At 46.5% G+C, this 6,897-nt stretch overlaps 1 pseudogene; it reads right to left on the bottom strand.

Annotated features, from left to right (window-relative positions):
* LOC491878 (polymerase (DNA-directed), delta interacting protein 2 pseudogene) lies at window positions 2,211-4,251 on the bottom strand (annotated as a pseudogene).

Here is a 6,897-nt window from a genome sequence, read left to right as displayed (position 1 = left end):
AGTATGTTAAGTGGCTGACTTGGTCTCAATTCCCGGCTTGATCTCAGGGTTGTGAGTTAAAGCTCCGCATTGGGCTCCATGCTGGGCATGGAGCCTACTTTAAAAAAAAAAAATTCCACAATTTCAAGTGAGTTTTATTCAATAGCTCTGTAGGGGAGGAAAAATAATTTTCCCTCTACCATTCTAGATTCTTGGCTGAGACTTCCCTGTAATAAAAGACAAACAAAAGAAAAACAAACAGAAGTTTAATAATATGTATACCTCACGTATACATGGGAGATACCCAGAAAAATAGTAAAACTCCCCAGAATGGTCCAAGCCACCAGCTTAAATCCCATCTTCAGCTAATGACAAAAGAAATGTTGGCGAGGAGCAGTTATGGAAAGTTACTAGTAAGGTTGTTATACAGTTGTAAGTCAGGTATATTCTCTATTGATGAGAGTTTCTTGAAAATAAAGCATCCTGCCCTTCCTGGTACAAAGAGGGAGACACCCTAACAAATGGAGATTTCCCTTACAAATGTAAATTACCCTTATAAAGAAAGTTACTCTGACTCTGTTTTCAGAAATTCTCCTGTGTCTTCTTTTCCTAAAAAAAAAAAAAAAAAAAAACACAGCTCAAAATAATCTGCATGCCAAAAAGGTATATTTTAGGGTGCCATGTTCTGCTACCCTTCAGCCCAAATCACAAAATTTCAAACAACACTAAAGGAGATTAATATGCTACCCCAAAATCTGCCGCTCTGGCATAAAAATTATTTTGAGCTGAAGACAACTAAGAATCAAGAGATGTAGAAAGAAATTCCCTCAGAGCTTCCATCATCTGACTCAAAGCAACAACTTCTGGTAAATAAGGCTTCCATAAATTCCCTCTTCAGGTTTACTCCCAGGAGAGAGACCAAGAGTAGACCTACCATAAATCCCTTGGGATGTTCTTTGGGTATAATCAGATGGATTTCCTGTGCTTGCCATATTAAAATATGCCTACACATTGAGTATACTCATTCAGCTTTCCCAAGCATTCAAAACTGAACTTCCTTGTGCTCTCATTTTATTAATATTTTGACAAATTCCCTTACCAGGAGATACCGAAGACATTATTTCACTGATTAGTGCAAGGATTTATGCTCTGGCTAGGAGTTCCTGAACTAGATCATTTTATCCATAATTTATCTCAGACTCTGGCTCAAACAGTGAAAGAAACAGCTCAAGCATTAGAAATATAATAGATGAGCATAAATTTATCAGATAGAAGTTTTATTTGCTCACCAGCCAAAGTGGAATCTGGGCAATGGATAACACATCTTATTGTACCCAATAAATACCTTAGGAGAAGAAGAGCAATCAGTTAACTAAAAAGCCATTTGCTTAACTAATATTGACCAAACTAATTCTTGTGAATTGCTCTCCAGGTTGGACTTAGGCAAACTAATAAATTGGACATACAGTGGATTCCAACATTTCTTATTATTATGATTGTTCTTAGGCTTTTTGCTCTCCTTCACCATCTAACATCCAGGTTCTTAAATGATGCTGCATAGCCATGATCCCAAAGCAACAGTTAATTCATGATCGGCATCAGAAGGAACCTGCAGCCCTCATGGTCAACCTGGCTGAGTGCTGAGTGACTGATTAGGGTAGTTGAAAAATTCTGGGAAAGTTGATGGTATAGGGCTAGCAGAGCTGAGATGGAGAAGACACTGACAAATGTAGCACAGACATAGCCTGTCACACATTGCTTGGAGTTAAATTCCCAGGATCCTCTGGTAATCCATAAACATCTACACTGATTTTCCCTGAGGACCCAGTCTGGCTGCCCAAGAGCAGAACACCCAACTTTTGCTGGTGGCCAGCTTACCCAACAAGAGGAAAACAACGTTCACCATTTCCAAATACGGCTTTGGTTTCCCTTCTTTCCTCTCATCTTTCTAGTAGATAAATCCATAGTAAGGTAAAATCAACCTATTATTAGTGTTTTGTTTCAAGCAAATTAGTGTAATAATAATTAACAATATGCCTTTGGGTTATTCTTTTGTTGCCAGGTGGACTGGGGAGATCTCCAGGCCCTGTGGCCTCCACCCAGGCCATCCCTGAGATGGTACCAAACGCTCTTGGTCTTGTTGCAAGAAAGAATTCAGGAAAGATCAGACATAGTGGCTGTGTAGTACAAATGGGCAAGCTTATTTTTTTTTTTTTTGAGAGCTGGAACTGAGAATAAAATGACCTCTTTAACAATCACTATGGTGGTAGGGAAGCAGGAATCCTAAGACTCGGGAAAATGCAGCACATTTCATCTCTGGCTCTTGGAGATCTGCGAGCAGCTCAGAAAGTAGCTTGGCTCAGTCACCGTCCATACATAACTAAAGCTCCTTGGCTGAGTTTCTGCATTTGCGGTGTGGAGGCCTGACAGGCTCAGGGTTGGCAAGCTATTCCAGGGAACTTGAAGGGCTTGCCTCACTCCTTCCCAGGCCCAGTGAGGCCAACGATGTCAATGGTTAGCCAGTGCTGAGAGCCTGAGCCTGCTGCTGGCCTCCTGCTCTGCACTTAGCAGAGGATAAAGAACGAGTCCAGTCTAGCCTCCAACCCACTGGCTGAGAGGCATGATGACCCCAGGAGACATCCAGCCAAGCCCCAGCCTCAGTAGAGAAAGAAACAGATACATACTCTAGTAGATGGGGCAGTTTCCTTGGAAAGGCAGCAAAGGAAAGCAACCAAGGGCCCCAACTACACCAAAAAGGGAGCCTGAGACCCCGGGGGGCAGAAATGGCAAGGGTGGCCAAGTGTGCACTGGTTTATTGACCAAACCTCATATTCCAAACAACTTGTGTGACAAGCCAGGATACCCCAGGCCTGTGGCAGCTGAACATAGAATTCCTGGTGGAAAGCTTTACTGGAACACAGTGTAGCCAGGGCTTACAGGGGAGGCCAGCCTTGGAGGAGTCCTACACAGGTCTTCTGGAGAAAAAGATTACACCCACGCACTGAAAAAGAACCCCACAATCAAACGGCGCAAATGATAAAAAGACCCACTGTGGCCCATGGTGGAGAGAGAGTTCTGCAGCAATTGTGGGATGAGAGCTGTTCTTCAGGGGCTGAGCCTAGGCACTCAGGCCTCAGCTAGCCTACCAGTGAAGGCCTGAAGGTGGTGTTTTCTCATCTTTATTGCTTTCCAGGGAGAAGGGAGGGATCCGAACATCAAAGTGGGAGCCATCAGGCCTCTCAAAGCGGAATGTGCCCCACATGTACCCGCTGGAAGCTTGCAGGGAGACGTGGCTGCTGAACTGGAATGCGGGCTGCTCCTTGGATAACACTGGTTCCCTGCCCACCACCCCTCGGCCTCTCATTGTCTCCAAGGTGCCAGATAAACTGAATATCCTCCAGTGTCGCTCCCGGAGCTGCACCACATCACTATCGAGGTTCTCTAAGCGGATACAGTAGTGCCACCAGTAGACATGGGAATTCTGGGCTTCCCTCATGCCCATGTAGAAGGGGATGACAGTGACACGAATGTTCTCTGTTGTCTCCCGGTGAACATCAGAGAGCTCCAGCCAGGGGTGGTTCTTCTCTTGCCAGGCCCGTAGCGTCTCCTGGGCCACAAAAGGGGGTGCTTTTGTCTGGTCATACAGAAGAAATCTTTCAAACAGCTCATGCTGGATGGGAACCTGATCGGTAGAGGTATAGGGGAGGATGTCTTCGCGGCTGACATAGTCCAGGCCTGGGATGGCGTAAAGGGCCCGGCTGTCATCATGGTTAGCCAAGAAAGTCACAGCTTCTGTCTGAGATCTCTGAGATATATGTGGACAGTCTCGGGCATCAATCAGCACCTGATAGTAAGTGTGAGTTTTGCCTTTCACCTCCTTAGAGCCATGGCCAGCAGGATTCTCTGCTTTCTCTGGAGCTGCAGAAGCCACATCCCGGTCATATAGTCTGGCCTGCCAGGGAAACAGGATGACACCTCGGTAGCCAAAAACACTATGAAGAAAGAGCTGCCCGGTCTCATATTTTCCATTCTGTTTTGGCACCTCAAATACACCAACCGTCTCCAAAACTTTGCCCTCTGGTCGGTTTCGGGACGAGAGGTGCCTCCGCGTCGTCGCTGTCGCCGCTGGCAGGAAGGCCCCAGCTCCACCTGCCACACAGAGTGGCCTCGGCCCACCAGCGGCTGCCCACGGCCAGGGCCCGCCGGGCCACGCAGCCCGCCACGTCCCGGGGAGCGCCCGCTCGGCGGCCGACACGGCCCAAGCCGCGGCCGTGCAAGCTTATTAAAGAGAGAATATACTCTCATGATGTGAGAGCAGGTGAGCTCCAGGGAGAAGCTGGGCTCCCTGGGGTTTTGAGTCTTTATCTTTTATCTACAGTTGTTAACTAGAGGTAGAATATTTATTACTTGAGAATGGGATTTCTTGGGAGCAGGTTTCATGCCTTTTCTCCCTTACGTGGTCAGGGTGTCTGGCTTCCTTTGTCATGCGCCTGTCTGGTTCGATCCAACTTCCTGTTGCTTTGTTTTTGGAGTGCTGCCAGGACACGTCTCTAATTTTGTTGTGCCCAAGATTGCGAATCCGAGAAACCACCAAGGAGCCGACACCGATGCAAACACACGAGGGTTTATTTACAAGCTCGAGCTTGGGTCCAAGTATACCCGACACAGCAGAGCAGGGACCTGGACCCCGAGGTGGGTTTCAGCTTAGTTTTAAGGACTGGTCGAGGGGATCTCCCGAAGGGGTGGAGCAATTCCTCAAGTTCTGTTTACATTCTGATATGGGGCCTTCAAGGGCATTGAGCTCTGTTCTCATTCTAATAGGGGCTTCCTGCCCTTGGCTTGGGCTCTGTTTTTATTCTAAGATGGTGCTTTCTAGGACGTTAAGCTGTAAGCTGTTTTCTTCCTGTAACTGAAGTAAGGTAAAGTTCAGCTCTTATTCACAGGGGCCTGGGGTGGCTGTACTTGTGATAACGCTGAACTTAAAGTGGAATGGCCTTAATTTTCTCGGCCTCCACAATTTTCCCATAGCAAGCCATGACTTTCTGTTTGCTGGCCTCCAGGCATCCTGTTAAAACCTAACTAACTGGGGCACCTGGGTGGTTCAGTCATTTGAGTGTCCAACTCTTGGTTTCAGCTTAGGTCATGATCTCAAGGTCATAAGATCAGAGCATTAGGCTCTGTGCTCAATGTGTTGTCTACTTGAGATTCTCTCCATCTCCCTCTCCCTTCCCCCACCCTCCCCTGCTCATGCTTACTCCCTCTCTAATACATAAAATCTTTTTTATTTAATTATTTTTTTATTTAATTATTCATAAGAGACACACAGAGAGAGGCAGAGACACAAGCAGAGGGAGAGGCAAGCTCCCCGCAGGGAACCCAGTGTGGGACTCAATCCCCGGACCTGATCCCTGGACATGGGGATCATGCCCTGAGCTGAAGGTAGATGCTGAACTGCTAAGCCACCCAGGTATCCCAATAAAATCTTTTTTTTTTTTAAGATTTTATGTATTTATTTGAGAGAGAGAAAGAACAAGTGGGGAAAAGGGCAGAGGGGAGGGACAAGCAGACTCTCCACTCAACAGGGAGCCTGACATGGGGCTGAATCCCAGGATCTTGAGATCATGACCTGATCCGAAGTCAGATGCTTAACAGACTGACACCCAGGTGCCCCACCAGAGGCTTTTTTTTTTTTAAAGATTTTATTTATTTATTTATTCATGAGAGACTGAGAGACAGAGAGAGAGAGAGAGAGGGAGAGAGAGAGGCAGAGACACAGGCAGAGGGAGAAGCAGGCTCCATGCAGGGAGCCCGACGTGGGACTCGATTCCGGGTCTCTAGGATCACACCCTGTGCTAAAGGCAGTGCTAAACCGCTGAGCCACCCGGGCTGCTGCCCCCCACCAGAGGCTTTTCATTCTTTTTTTAAAAAGATTTATTTATTTATTCATGATAGACACACACAGAGAGAGAGAGAGACAGAGACAGAGACAGAGAGACAGAGAGGGGCAGAGACACAGGCAGAGGGGAAAAACAGGCTCCATGCCAGGAGCCCAACACGGGACTCGATCCGAGGACTCCAGGATCGCACCCTGGGCCAAAGGCAGGCACCAAACCGCTGAGCCACCCAGGGATCCCCCCCATCAGAGGCTTTTAAAACAAAACGCCACTGTCTTTCCCTATCCAAATCATACCCCTCCCACACCATGCCCTGGCCACCTGTTTCCCTTCCCTTCATAGAGGCAACCAATGTTACTAGTATCTTGTATTTCCTTTTTGAGGTATTCTAGATGTGTACAAATATAAACACACCTTTACATAAAGTTTGCATAATACTTTGAAACTTGCTTATGTCACTTAACAATATACCTTGGAAATTTTTTTTCAGTGTCAGTCAATAAATAAATAAATAAATAAACTATTTTTTAAAAATCTAAGTACCTGTTTACTCTAACACTTTGACACATGTTAACCTAACTTCTATGGGCCCCAGTTTCCTTATTAAAAAAATGGGAATGTACAATACACACCTAGAGAAAATTAAGTGAGGTCACAAAAGTGCCAGTGCCCAAGAGCGCATCCTGTACATATGCAGAAAAGCTGCCTTCCCAGGTGAAGCTGATGATGAAGGTGTTCTAACCAGGCACTCAAGAAATGTTACAGGTAGGGATGCCTGGATGGCTCAGTGGGTTAAGCATCTACAGTTGGCTTGGGTCATGATCCTGGGGGTCCTGGGAGGGAGTCCTGCATTGGGTTCCCTGATCAAAGGGATCCTGCTTCTTCCTCACCCCCCTCCGTACCCCCTGCTTTCTTTTGCTCTGCTCTCTCTCAAATAAATACATTAATACAATGCTTTAAAAAAATAGGGCCATGGGGATCCCCGGGTGGCTCAGCAGTTTAGTGCTGCCTTCAGCCCATGGCA

This window comes from Canis lupus, chromosome X (genome assembly GCF_011100685.1).
Source record: "Canis lupus familiaris isolate Mischka breed German Shepherd chromosome X, alternate assembly UU_Cfam_GSD_1.0, whole genome shotgun sequence".
In the NCBI taxonomy this organism is placed as follows: Eukaryota; Metazoa; Chordata; class Mammalia; order Carnivora; family Canidae; genus Canis; species Canis lupus.
This window is presented reverse-complemented; position numbering and strand designations above follow the sequence as displayed.